The 14,135-nt window shown below is 42.1% G+C and overlaps 1 protein-coding gene across 3 annotated transcripts in view; it reads right to left on the bottom strand.

The window, feature by feature from the left end:
• Positions 1-4,845, bottom strand: part of LOC141548231 (uncharacterized) — a 307,738-nt gene extending 302,893 nt beyond the window's left edge. For 2 of the 3 annotated variants that reach the window (XR_012483850.1, XM_074276971.1), the window contains exons 1-3: positions 4,613-4,845; positions 2,440-2,592; positions 254-436 (exon numbers count right to left, since the gene is read on the bottom strand). The gene's annotated coding sequence lies outside the window, so the exon portion shown is untranslated. The remainder of the gene's footprint in view (positions 1-253; positions 437-2,439; positions 2,593-4,612) is intronic. The other variant, XM_074276972.1, reaches the window with a different exon arrangement.
• Positions 4,846-14,135: the final 9,290 nt, after the last annotated feature.

Here is a 14,135-nt window from a genome sequence, read left to right as displayed (position 1 = left end):
TTGAACTATCAAAAAGCTCTATGAAATTTAAGATGTATTGGTCAACCTGCCATCTGGGGGGGTGGGGAAGGAGGGGAAAAATTAGAACAAAAGGTATGGCAATTGTCAATGTTGTAAAATTACCCATGCATATATCTGGTAAATAAAAACTATTAATAAAAAAAGCTCTATGAATTATAGAATCACTTTTCATAACTATGATTCATCCCTCCCATTCTCTCACCGATTCCCTGGCCTTAGGCCACCCTTGTACCTTGGCTGGCTGGCTGGCTGGCTCGGATGCCCCGGATGCCCAGATTCTGGCTGACCCTCTGTGGACTTGAAGAACAGAATCAGTAAATAGCTGCTGGGGTTGTGCCAAAACTCTCCAGAAAGGAGGTTCCATTGGTAATCAAAATGTCGGTAGCTAATGATGTGCAAAGGCAAGAAACTCCGCCTAAAGTGGAAAAATGAATACCTCCTTTGACAAGTGAAACCCATTTTCTCCCATTATCAATTCAGTAGAAATGAGCAAATGTTGTCTACCATCAGCTCAATATTCCTATTCTTGGAGAGCTTTGTTACAAGACTGTCTACTGAATAATAGCAAAGAATGACCAGGAGACTTGGGAATGACGATAACACAAAACATAATTTATGTCCATTGTTTTAGACTTAGCCTGGTGTTTTTTATTTTGTCTCTTTCGTGTAATTATCTAGCATCAGCTATGCCAGCAATCAGGCCACTGGAAAATGAAAGGCTAGGGGAGAGTTGTCGACCTCATTTGATGGAGAGAGCTATCTAACTGGGAGCTCCCGACACTGATGAAATCACAAGTCTAGTACAAAAATAAAATGGAATCATTAGTAATGCTAGACACAGTTCAGGATGCTGAGCTCAATCCAATTCCTCTATGGTAAAAGAAAAAAAAAATATTAGCTAGCTGCTCGCATCAAGCTTATCATTGCAGGTCAGTGAAGGAAGCATATGGAGGAGATGAAAGCACACTTGGAAAAAGGAAGAAATTGAGCTTTCTTGTTTTGCTTCAGGGTTCTTTTTTTTTTTCAACATAAGTCTTCTGGAAACTTTGGACTTCATTTATGTAGTGGCTAGACACCTTGGAAAAATATGACTTTGCTCTGAGCATATCTAACTAGGTTTCTTTTTTTCCCCTTTATTTTCTCTTAAAAGATCTTTCCTGTAGACACACTAAAATGGAGGGAGACCAGGTGAGCGTGGAAAATAGCCCCAAACTGTTCCTACAGGAGCTACAGCTCCTCACCTCATAACAATGGTCCAAACCATTTCATCAGTAGCACTGTATATTCTCCTAAAGCTGCAGGTCAGGGTCAGGAAACCCCACTGGACCACAAACACAATCTTAATTCTAAACGGGGAGAGATGTGAAACAGAGGCCAAGCACGAACCTAATTCTCTCTCCAATGTTTTCTTTGGGGGTTTTAATGAGACTTTTGCTTTTGGAACATACACATGGTTCTGGATATCACCAATCCTCCAAATTGAGACCTTCGTTTTGGCAATTAAAAAATTAACCCAAAACAACTGATCCGATGACCATGTCTGACAAAATAGAAGAAATTCTGCCCCTGCGACACATCCTAACCCCCAGCTTCTTAAACTGTGGTTCACAACTCATATGAAGTCTCATAACTGGATCTGGGGTTTGTGAAATTATGAATTACTATCAGTAAATGTTTGATTTGTATACCTATTTTATATACCTATATACCAGGGGTAAGGGACAAATTTCAAAGTTGAGAAGAGGTCATGAGCAGATAAAGTTCAAAAAGCCTAGCCCAAGCACTTATATGCTGAGAAACAAAGACATCTGTTCCATTGTCTGGCCTTCCTTCCCCTAAAAGGTTTACTTTTCACATTCTTTGATTTAGTGTTAAGAGTCATTATGTATATTAGTCTTCTAGTTCTGTTTATTTCACTCTTCACTGATGTGGAGAAATTTTCCATTGTTTCTCTGAATTCCTCATTTCTTACCAAATGGTAACACTCAACACAATTATATACCCCAGTCTGTCCCCTCATTTCCTATTCTCTATTCCACTGATGCCTACTTGGTTTTCGGCTTTCTGCCACATAAAGTTTATGAATGTTATGAAATATTGGACAGTTATCTCTGACCTCCAGTAGTGGGATTACTATGTATGAATTCTCTTAAGTATTGTTCTTGGAAAATCCCCATACTATTGACATTTGGACCAATCTGTCCCTTTCCCAAGTGTCTACTTCCTGCTTGTCTTCAGAAACAAATTAAAGAGGCCTTTTGGCATCTTCACCAATATGCACAGTACAGATCCAATCCTAACAGTGGTCTGCATTTTCATTCACCTTCTTATAAATGAGTTGGAATATTTTTCACATGTTATTTGATAGCTTGCAATTCTGCTTTTATGAAATATTTACTTACCTTTTAAAGGACTTACCTGTTTTCTCAAATGTTCTGGTTTTATGGACCCGAGTAATGAGGTTTGAAGGCAGGGGGTGGTATGTTTGGATAGGTTACTAGTTGGCTTCATTGTCTACTCCTGGAGACTACTTTCCCCTCATGTTTTAGATTAGATTTGACCCTGATGAGGCTAAAGTGGGAGAAAACATGTGTTTTATTCCAGAGTTAGAATTCTTAGGACAGATGTCCAATTTCTTGCCTCATTTTATGTTTAAGAAGTAATTTCACAGTGGATATTTAGATTAAAACTAAGGTTACACTTTACAGTGTATCAATTAATGAGAAATTCTTTCTTAGGCAAAGTTTTTTAATTAGGACTTGAGGTCTAATTAGTTTCTGGGGGTGAACCGAGAGCTGAGGACTTCTCTTTATGAGAGTAAATTCAAAAAGTTCCCATTTTTTAAAAAGTCACCATCATTCGTATGCAGAGCAGATATCTTTAGGTAACACCATCCCCATTCTACAGAAGCACATGTTTCAAGGGAGAGATACATTAGTTGGCAATAACCTATTTATATTTTCCTGAAATATCCGTTCTGTTTAGTAGGCTCTGGTATTAAGTAATTCCAGTTAATTAACAAGGATTAAAGTGTGGAGTACAGCGGCCTCTGCTTCTGCATCAGCCAGGCCCACTTCTGAAAGTACAGCCTACCTTGCCAGGAAATAAGAAATGCAACATCCAATACTCCCCCTCAAAAAAAAAAACAAAAAAACAAAAAAACCAAAACCAAAACCTAACAACCCCTATCTGAGGAACATACTCACTTGCTCCACAAATTCAATTCCAGAACTAATTATCTACCATGAACCATGTAGAGAGAGAGTGTGGTATAACGGTTAAAGCTAGCCTCAAAGCCAGGAAGAGGGGGGGATACCTTTGACAAATGCTGCTGTGGGACCCTGACTGAGCAAGAGCCAGCCCCTTTCCCTCTTAGTTCCCTGGCTGGAGCAACTCTTGAACTGAAATGTAAGAGCTGCTCCCCACCCCAATGAAATCATCCCAAGTTTTGGCCTGAAATTAAAAACAAAACTCACCTTCTGTCAGGCCTTTTTTCTGCCCTACTCAGTCTATACCTGAGGTACTTTGTTAAGTTCTGAGTGGTTCCTTTTCAGGGGTCAACAAACCAGAACGCCATTGTTATGGGGGAGGGAAGTGGGGGGGAAAGTGAGGGGGAGGGTACAATTATGGTGACCATAACCCCAAAATCATGAAATTGAGACCTGGAGGGAAGCTTGCCTCCTACACCCCCTTTTCCCTTAAATAGCTGCTGTTCCCCCACCCTCGGCAGCGTGCTAAGAAACTGACTCCTGTATACTTTTTGGGTATGTTGTCCCAAAATTCTTAGCGAGGTTTTAAGCAATTAAGACTTAAAATTGCACCAGGACTTTGGGGACAGCCCGTAGAGCTGGTCCTTCTGGGTTCTCTAGTGTCCACATTAGCTCCTGGGTGTCAGACATCCCACTCCTTGTCTCTGGATTGCCAGCTCCAAGCAGGGCGCCTGGCACCGAACAGTTACTTACTCAAAACTTGTCGGTTTGTGTACTCCGGTTCCAGCCCCTCCCCCCTTTTAATTTTATATATATATATATTTTTTTTTCACTTTTTTAATTAAACATATATTTTTCTCTTTTTTTTCCTTGCCCCCCTTTTATTTTATTTTTTTTAAGAAGCTAGCACCAAGAAGAAAAGTTGACTGACCAGCAGAGTGGGGGTTCAAAAGCCAGGGTCCTCTGCCTAGAAGAGGGGGGGCCAGGGGAATGGAGACCGGAGGGAACACTGGGAAACACTGGGTGAGTTCCAGCTGGAGAAAAGGCTCCATGGACCTATTGAGACTCTCCACAGAAACTAAGCTTGCTAAAAAAAAAAAAAAACTTGAAAAAAACGCTTATTTGCTTGCTCTCTATGGTTCAAGAGCTTCTAGACAGTTAACTTGGTACCTGATAATTTTACTTGAGAACCAAGGCCATTTGAAGCAAACAGGACTTTAGCGCTAAGGAACTCTTGGTTGAGTTACCCTCCCCTCCCCCACCCTCCCCCAAAGCGACCGTTTCCACACAAGAATTTCCACAGCGAATGCCTACAAAATGTGAGTGGATAGAAATGTCATTTGGAGCAAGAAGGAAAACTAAGTGGAGTACAGCAGACTCACCGAAGGCCCATTACGTAGATAAATAGGAGTTTGAGTCAATTTTGGGGCTCCGGGACCCCCCTCGTGAGGCGGTCCGGAGCCGCTCTCTCGCCCGTCCCGGCAGCGGCTGCCGCCCCCTCAGCTACCTCAACTCACGGGCCTCTCTTTAGGCTAAACACCTGCGCACTGGGAGCAGGCTCCCGAGAGAACAGCGCCTCCTGACGGCCGGAGCCGGGCCTGCCGCAGCGTGTGTCTCCTCACGTTCCCCTCTCTCTCCTCCGAACTCCCAGGCGGAAGGAAGCGAGCACAGTGCACCTCCCTGTTCTGGGTCACTTTCCCCGGACAATTCTCGGAAACTCGTTCTGGAGAGAAGTGGAGAGCTCCCTCTCCCTCCCTCCCTCCCTCCGCTGTAGTCATCCAGGGTCGGCCTAACGCTCCCAGCTCCCCCATCACACGTGGGAGGGAAGGGCGCTAATTTCCTGGCAAAATTAGCTCCCGAGGAGACAAGGATTGATTCATTATGGTCTTTGTAAGCCCAGTGCCGGCACACAGTAGGTGTTTAATAAATCCACCTTGAAAGGTGGCCTGGCTACAACAGGCAACTGCCTCTGCAAGCTGTAATTTTGCGGCCCCCGGCCAGCCGAATTTATTGTTTAAAAGAGCACAGCCTTTCTTCCCCTTTCAAGATGTTTTGTCCGAAACATGTAGAACATTTCCACTGCTTTGTAAACCCTTAAACGGTACAATTTAATTTGTGTCCTCAGCAGGTGAGGAGGCCGTGGGTGGAGCAGTCCCTCTTACAGAGTCAAAGCACTCCCTGGGATTCAGGGAAATCGCATCCCTTCGGTCCTCATGGATTTGCTTTTACACAAAGGGCGCTGGGTTTTATACAGTATTTTCAGAAGCTGATGGATGGGGGCCAAAGGCTTTGCATCCCACCCCATGTACTCCCTTCCTGCATTTAGCTTAGTGTCCTTCCATTCTCTAGTGGGGAAAGTCATTAAGCTGACATTTTCTTCCTCTGGGCTATTTCCTGCAAACTCTGCTCTGTCTTAGTCAACCAGAGTCTCAGATCTCTTCTGCCCGGTGAGCAGGCTTTCTGGAGACAACCGGATGAACAGTACTCCAGGTCTGAACCTGAAAACGATCCAAAAAATAGTGCTCTCTTTTCGGGTTTTTTGTTTTTTGTTTTCCAGTTTACAGGATGGAAAAGTTTATCTTGATGAATTTGCTTTTTATGCTGCTCAAACAGTGGCTGAGCAACTCTTAAATGCTCACCCCAACAGTGAAGATCACGGCAAAGACATCTGAGGGCAACAGCAGAGACTGACAGCTGGAAGAAACCTTTGAGCTCATCTATTCCCCCAATTACAGATGAGGCAACTGAGGCCTAGAGGGGCCTAAGTCAGCCAACTAGCATTTATTTGGGTGTCTAACATGTGCCAGGCATTGAGTGGGGAACTTACCAAAGGGCATGGAGGTCAAAAAAGAGGATGGATGGGAGTCCATTTCTTGCCCTTGGACTCAAACTGCAGTGCTCCTCAGTGTTCCTGCTAATCCAAGGCTGAAAGAAACTATGGATGTCAACTGAGCCAACTCAGAGGGGGACACAGAGGGGAGAGAGAAATTGGAGCAATTTGCCATTGTTTCTCTGAATTCCCCATCTCTTACCAAATGGGAATGCTCAGCACTATTTACTGCTTAATATTTTGTAATTATTTACCTAATCATTTATTAATTATTTCCTTAATATTCACTTCTTAAATTACTTCTTAAACATAAAATGAGGCAATAAATTGGACATCTGCACCAAGAATTCTAACTATGAAATAAAAAAAGACAGGTTTTCTCCCATGTTAGCCTCAAATTGCATGGGTCAAATTGCATCTAAAACTTGTCCAAATTTAATGTATATTTCTACCATATTTAACATATTTTGGACGACTTGCCATCTAGGAGATGGCATGGGGAAGGGGGGGAAATTGGAACATAAAGATTTGCAAGGATTAATGTCGAAGAATTGTCCATCCATATGTTTTGAAAAAAAAAAAAAAAAAAAAAAAAAAAAAAAAAAAAAAACTTGTCCAAAGGCATACTAAGGGCAGAGGCAGAAGTGGAACCCAGGCCTCTGTTGACTCCAAGACCAGCATCCTTTGTGTTGCACCACAAGATAGTAGCAGGAGTGCCTGCATGTGCCTTAAGGCACCCTTTAGTCCAATCTTCCTTATTAAGAGGCAGTAGAACAGATAGGGGCAGCTAGGTGGAGCTGCAGTGCACAGAGCACCAGGTCTGGACTCAGGGAGACTCCTCTTCCTTAATTCAAATGACCAGCTAGGTGACCCTAGGCACATCACTTTACCTAATCTGCTTCAATTCCCTCATTTATAACATGAGCTGGAGAAGGGAATGGCAAACCCCTCCAGTATCTTTGCTAAGAAAACCCCAAATGGGGTCACAGAAGGTCCAATGAAAAAGAACTGAACCAAAAAAACAAAAACAAAAACAAAACAAAACAAAACAAAACAAAACAAAACAAAATAAAAAACACTGGATTTGAAGTCAGCAGAGACCCAGGTTCAAATCCTGCCTTGGCTGCTTCCTGGCTGTGTGGCACTGCACAAGTCACATAACCTAAGCTAAAGAGGGAAGCTAAACAGCTGGATTTATAGTTAAAAGGGAACCTCAAGGTCATCTGGACCAGTGGTGTCAAACTCAAATAGAAACAGGCCACTGATCCTAACATAAGGATCTCTGTGGACAGTACTGAGGTAATTTAAAATGGGATATTATCTTTATTTGATGACATTTTCATTCCTTTTCTTCAGTATCTCCCAGGTACATTTTAATTTGATTCTGCCACACTCAGGAGTGGTATAGGCCACATCTATAGGAGGTGGCACGTTTAATACCTCTGATCTTATCCAAATCCCTGCCGAGAGCAGCAGAGGTAGGATTTGAATTCCAGTCCCTAATTACAGCTAGTAAATTTTTCATCCGTAAAAATGAGTTTGCACTAAATGACCTGTGAGCTAGTAAATTTTTCATCCGTAAAAATGAGTTTGCACTAAATGACCTGTGAGATCCCAAAATTCCATTATCTGCCTAAAAAAAGAGTTCCAGGGACAAGAGCACTGGTTATAGCGTGGAGACTCGAATTCAAAACCCACCTTGCAGCACTCCGCCTCAATCTCTCTATATGTAAAAATGAGAGGGTTTGGAAAAGATCAGAGATATTAAACATGCTGCCTCCTACAGATGTGACCTATAACACTCCCAAGTATGGCAAAATCAAATTAAAATGTACCTAGGAGATATTGAAGAAAATGAATAAAAATATCAAGTAAAGATCTCTCTCATTTTAAATTAAGTCACTATGCTGTCCCCAGGGATCCTTATGTAAGGATCAGACACTTGTTTCTATCTGACACCAGTGCTTTGGATGGCCTTGTCGTTCCTTCTAGCTACAAATCCAGCAGAGTACTTTTTAGGAGCCAGATTGAAGAAGAAATCCAGTGATAGGATGGCCAGTGATGGAGGGAATAGGAGTAAGTGAAAATGGGTAAACTTCAGAGGCTGGGTGAGCATGTGTGCAGGTGACAAGCAAGACTCGCCTTTATCCATACCAAATGAAACCCCAAAGTAGAGATGTCACTTCACTTCCAGAGCCTCAGTTCTTTGATCTTTAAAATGGGGATGATGAGAACAGCTTAATCACTCCCCTCTCTGTGTTACTGTGAAGCAAAATTCCCTGGAATGGTATAGCACTGAAATTACTGCCCCAACCCTAGAGAGGGGGAGCGGTTGGGGGAGATGGGGAATATGACAGAAGGGAATCTGAGGTAGAGATCAGACTCAGTGCTGGGAATTGGGCTGACATTTCTACCGAGCCAAAATTTACCAATTATTATCCTGAAATTGTAAAGGGTTTTCTTCTTAGGAAGGCACATCTCATAAAGGTCAACTGCAAAGCCAAAGGCAAAAGAAAGGAGTGCTGATGATTTTTAGAAGGTAACAAAAACCCCTTGGGAGAAGCTTGCTGCAGAATTTGATTTGCTAATGAATTGTGCAGTTATATAACTAGATGTCATCAAGTTAATATGAGAGAGGCCAAAAAACCAAAAAACCAAAACCCCAAAAAACAACCCTGGCATTGAATTTTCTCAAGAATTCAGTGTTCTCACTGGGAAGTGAATGTAAATTGTTAGCACTGCTGTCTATCTACCCAGGTTACTTATACCTTCGGAAGCTAATAATTAATGTGCAACAAGAAAATGGGATTTACACACATATATTGTATCTAGGTTATATTGTAACATATGTAAAATGTATGGGATTGCCTGTCATCAGGGGGAGAGAGTAGAGGGAGGGGGGGATAATTTGGAAAAAAAATGAATACAAGGGACACTATTATAAAAAAAATTACTCATGCATATATATACTGTGGAAAAAAATTTCTAAATTAAAAAAAAGAATTCAGTGTTCTCTAACACATTGGTGTTTACAGATTTGTTCTCCTACAGTAATGCTGGGAGCTAGGTATTGTAAGCATTAGTATTCCCATTTTACAGGCAAGGAAACTGAGACTTGGATCCCAAAGTGACCTAAATTCTAAGTGGCAGAGCTCAGCGTTGAATCTGGGTCTTCTGACCGCAGGTCTAATTAATGGCCTTTCCGCCACACCATACTGCCTCAAGGAAGCACATCACAAGGCCATGACTAGGGTCAGGGATCATTCAGTCCCATGTTCCATATCATCTAGAACCGCTTCTACAACTAAATTGTCCACATACCAGAACAATTGATGTTAATAAGATTGACCCTACATCTCTAAGAAAAGGTTAAATTTAGATTCTATAAATGGCTAATGAGGAGAGAATATTCCAGCTCAATTTACTCCCAAAGAAGGTGCCACTTAGGGAAGAAGAGAGCATGGGAGCTTTGCCCTCGGTCTCCCCTCTGCCTGCCTTGGCCAGAGGAGGACCTTGCAACCAGACTCACAGGCTCAGAGGTGCTGATTCTAATCTACCTGCACCCTAGGGAGTCAGGTCCCCCGAAATCTAGAATTCCATCCCCTTATGGCTTTAAGGGTGATGCTGAGGGTTTGGGGCTAGTTTTTGAACCTGAAGGCTATCTCTCTTCAGCTATCTAGGAAGGGCACCAAAAATAGCCAAAACAGCATTCTGGCACTGACGATACTGTGTAGCCCTGGGAGCAGAAGCAAACTTGTAACATGCATTGAAACAATCCAAAAAATGGGTTTCCTTCTCCTCGTGTCCCCTTACTGGTCTTTGTTTAGCCAGGTGGATTCAAGTACTCAGGCAATTTCCCAGCTTAGGAGGTAAGCTTAAAGTCAGTCATGGTAAAGATGTGGATACTGGGCAGTGCGTGAGGTCTGTACTTAGGGGTTGAATTTGGGAGCCTAAGGAGGGTGGTCCTAGGAAGCTGTCATACCATAGCAGAGGGAGCTGTAGAAGTAGGACCGTGGGCCAGGATAAAGGCCAGGTGATCAGGAGAACTTTGTTTGGCAGGCACAGGGGCCAGCCCAAAGGAAGTGACAATTAGTATTGATATTATCATTTCAGGCACTTGGTGATCACATTTGATCCTTACAATAAGCCTAGAAGATAGGTGATATTATTTCCCCCATTTTACAGTTAAAGCAACTGAGACAAACAGAGCTTAAACAACGTGTTACACAGTTAGAGATCATCTGAGTCAAGATTTGAACTCAGCTCTTCTAAACTGCAAGGCTAATGTCCCCTGCATCCCCCTCGCTATTTCAGTGGGTAGGTCAGTGAGGGGTGAAAGGCAACTGAGGCAGAGAAGGACAGCAAGGTAAGAGAAAGCAAGGCTGAATCAGGGAAAGAGAAGAGGGAACAGTGGAGGCAGTAACATTTATCAGTGACTACTACATGCTAGGCCCCCTGGTTATATTTTACAAATATGATCTATGTGATCTGCACAACAAGCCTGGAAAGTAGGTGCTGTGATTACCCCCACTTTATTAACTGAGAGAAGGAAAAGTAAAATGAGAAAACTTTGTGAAGAGATGGCGAAGGACAGAAGCTGGGTACATTGTGCTCTGTCCTTTTGTACCTCCTCTGTCTGGCTCCCACCTCTATTTCGGGTTTTTTTTTAATATGACTCTCTTTATATTCTTCATTCCAATTAATTTGGCCTGTTTGCTGTTCCTTAACACGACATTCTAGTGTCTGCTCATGTCTGACCTTTTGCCACAAGCTGTCTGGAATGTTCTTCCTCCTCCTAGATGCTGACAGAATAAGTGTCAGAAAGGTTTTTGGACAACATCTGGTCCAACCTCCTCATTTTTCTTGTACTGGATTTATTTATTTAATATTTTCCCCCTGATACATTCAACAACAAAAAACAAAATTGACATTTGCTGTTTAACATTTCTGAGTCCTAGCTTCTCTCTCTTGTCCCCATCCACAATGAAGAAACCACAAGTCAAGTTAAACAAAACAAAACTTCATTTTTCAAAAGAGGATATGGAGGCACAATGGATTTCCTTGTCCAAGCAGACCCCCGCTCCAGCTTCTTTCAAGTTCTAGTTCAGGGGCCACCTTCTACCTAACTCTCTCTATACAACTTTCTTGGAAGGAACTGACTTGTGAATATGTTGCATAACACAGAGACACACACTATCCTCCCCCTTCCAAGAATGTAAATCACTTGAGAACAGGGACGGCTTGATTTTTGTATCTCCGGTACTTGGCACGTAGTAGGCAGATTAATAAATACCCGAAGTAGGAATGAATGGCTGGCTGGCTGGCTGGCTGGCTACATGAATGAATGCAAGGCACAGTGCTAAGGGATCGGAACAGCCAGCTGGAACACAGCCTGCCCTCAGGGAGCTTATCCCCACTGGGGGCTCGGTGGAGGTTTGGATTTTCCTGCCTGCTGGGTCTGTGCAGCCCAGGCCCATGGTCCTCCAGCAGCAAGCAAAAGTTTGTTGACTGGGGGAATGGGAGGCAGCTCCCTGCAATCCACTCATGTTATTTCCAACTCAGACAATGATAATGAGCTTCCCCACTTTCTAATTACTGATTTCTGCCTGGAGAAACATCTTGGTTTTTCCAATTAACAATAATTTAATATGTTATTGCTTATCCTTTTGTTCTTTTTTTTTTTCTTTGAGCTCATCCAATTACTGCACACGGCTTTGTTTTCTTAGCCCCAAACACTAGTTTTAGTTTTTTTTCTGATGAGATTTTTCTTAGATCATGTCCTAATTATAAAGCATTTCCAGTTGTATTTAAAATCTTGGCTAAATGCTTCACGTTCGACATGCATTATAAGGGTAGAGAAAGCATCATCTGCCTGGATACCCTGAGAATATTGCAAGTTAACAAAAGGTTATTCTGGTTTTTCTAAATAAGCACTTTCCAAATGTCGAAACCATTATCTCCTACTGCCATATTTCATATTATATGTAACTTAAACTAAATGGCTTTTTCTCCCTCTCCTTCCCAGGCCCCTGTAGCTGTTTATCAAATTATAACTGGAAGCCACCTGGCCCATCCTCGTGCTACAATCCCACTCAATCCAACAAAGTTTGGAAAGTAGTTCACAGGAAGCAGGCACCATCCTGGGGCCTGGGGCTGGGCAGACTAAAACAAAACAATCCCTCTCCTCAAATTGTCTCTGATCTCCTAGACTCACAGCAGCTCAGTTTCTAGAAACACTGAGAGAAGCATCTTCCCCTTCCTTTTGCCTTTCACTGGAAAATGCCCATTGCCTTTTACTTGAACCATAAGGCTCTGGATATAAAGCTTGAAGGAACCTCTAAGGCCACCTAGTACAATTCCCTAGTTTTAAAGATGAGGAAACTGAGGCCTACAAAGGTGAGAGGACTTGCCCAGAATCAAACAAGTAAGCATTGGCAGAGCCAGGCTTTCAAGACAGGCCGTAGTCTAATTATGTGTGAATGGTGTTTTCCACTATGTCTGAATATTTTCTACCTTGTTGCAGTTCACCTCTTGGGATATATTATCTAGAATTTGTTTTTCTTATTTGATCGTAAACTTATGAGGGGGTGAGGATCCTTCTTGAGTATCTTTTCCTTCATAGTGTATGACATGATGCTGAACAATAGGGGCAAATGTATGCCATAACATCTCTCTCTAAACAAAAGAAAAGTAGAAAAAAGGCAAGAAAAGGAAAGGGAGAAAGAAAGAAAGAAAGAGAAAGGGGAAAAGAGAAAGAGAGAAAGGAAAAGGAAAAGATAAAGAAAGGGGGAAGGGAAAGGGGAAAAGGACAGGGAAAGGAAAAGGGAAGAGAGAAAGAGAAGGAAAAAGACAAAGGGGAAAAAGAAAGGAAAAAAGGGAAGGAAAAAAGGGTCAGGGAAAAGGGAAGGGGAAGGGAGAAGAAAAGAAGAAAGGAAAATGGAAAAGGAAAGGAGGAGGCAAGGGGAAAGGTAAAAGGAATGAGAAAGGGAAAGAGAAAAGGAAATGGAAAGAGAAAGTGAAATGGAAAGGAAAAAGGGAAAGGAAAAGGGAAACAGGGAGAAAAAGAGAAAGGGAAAGGGAAGGAGAAAGGGAAATGGAAAGGGAAAGAAGAGGAAAAAGGGAGAGGGAAAGAAAAAAGGGAAAGGGGAAGGAGAAAGAGAAAAGGAAAAGAAAAAGGGAAAGGGAAGGAGAAAGGGAAAAGAGAAAGAGAAATGGCAAAGGAAAGGAAGAGGAAAGGAGAAAAGGAAAGGAAAGGGAAGGGAAAGGGAAAGGGCAAAGCAAAAGGAAAGAGAATAAGAAAGGGAAAGGGAAAGGAGAGAGCAAAAGGGAAAGGAGAAAGGGAAAAGTAAGGAAAAAGGGAAAGGGAAAAGGAAAGGAAAAGGGAAGGGAGAGGGAAAGGGAGAAAGAAAGGGAAAGGGAAGAAAAGGAAAAAAAGGAAAAGAGGGGTTTGCTTAAAACCAGAGTGCCCCCTTTTACAATGGCAGTTATTGCAAGGGCTAGATATTCTAATAATGTCTCTCCTCCAGCTTCCAGCCTGCTTTGTACAGCCAGACTGTAATGACACTGTGTGAGATTCTATGAGTAAGAAGAGAGGCTAAAAACTTTTATTATTATTATCATCAATAATAATAATGATGATGATGATGATGATGATGATAATAGTAATAACACCTAGATGAGTCTGTCAGTCCTTTCTTTGAGCCCTCAACATTTTGCTGATTAGGTCCATCTTTGCCACCCTCTTCTCTCCCTAATCTTCATTTGAAGAGCATATACCCTAGAGGCTAAGGTACAATCAATCTATTAAGAGGGCTCATCAGTGTTATTGCACTGATTTCATTTATAGAATTTCTGATCTAAAGGAAGAAATGTACCCTTTCAACCATTTATTATAAGAGGACTCCACTTTTAATCAGGCTTTTGTACTTTTAAAAGGGTCATACATTTCTGATTATCTCCATTAGTTACCAACTCAGCCTTCTCAAGTGATTGGGCAGTTAGCCCTGGTCACACTAAATCAGTGTCATGTATAAATAAATTCTTGGCAGTGTAACTATGTCCTTGTGCATTACATG

This window comes from Sminthopsis crassicaudata, chromosome X (genome assembly GCF_048593235.1).
Source record: "Sminthopsis crassicaudata isolate SCR6 chromosome X, ASM4859323v1, whole genome shotgun sequence".
Taxonomy (NCBI): domain Eukaryota; kingdom Metazoa; phylum Chordata; class Mammalia; order Dasyuromorphia; family Dasyuridae; genus Sminthopsis; species Sminthopsis crassicaudata.
Note: the sequence above shows the minus strand (reverse complement) of the source record. Positions and strands in the feature narration are given on the sequence as shown.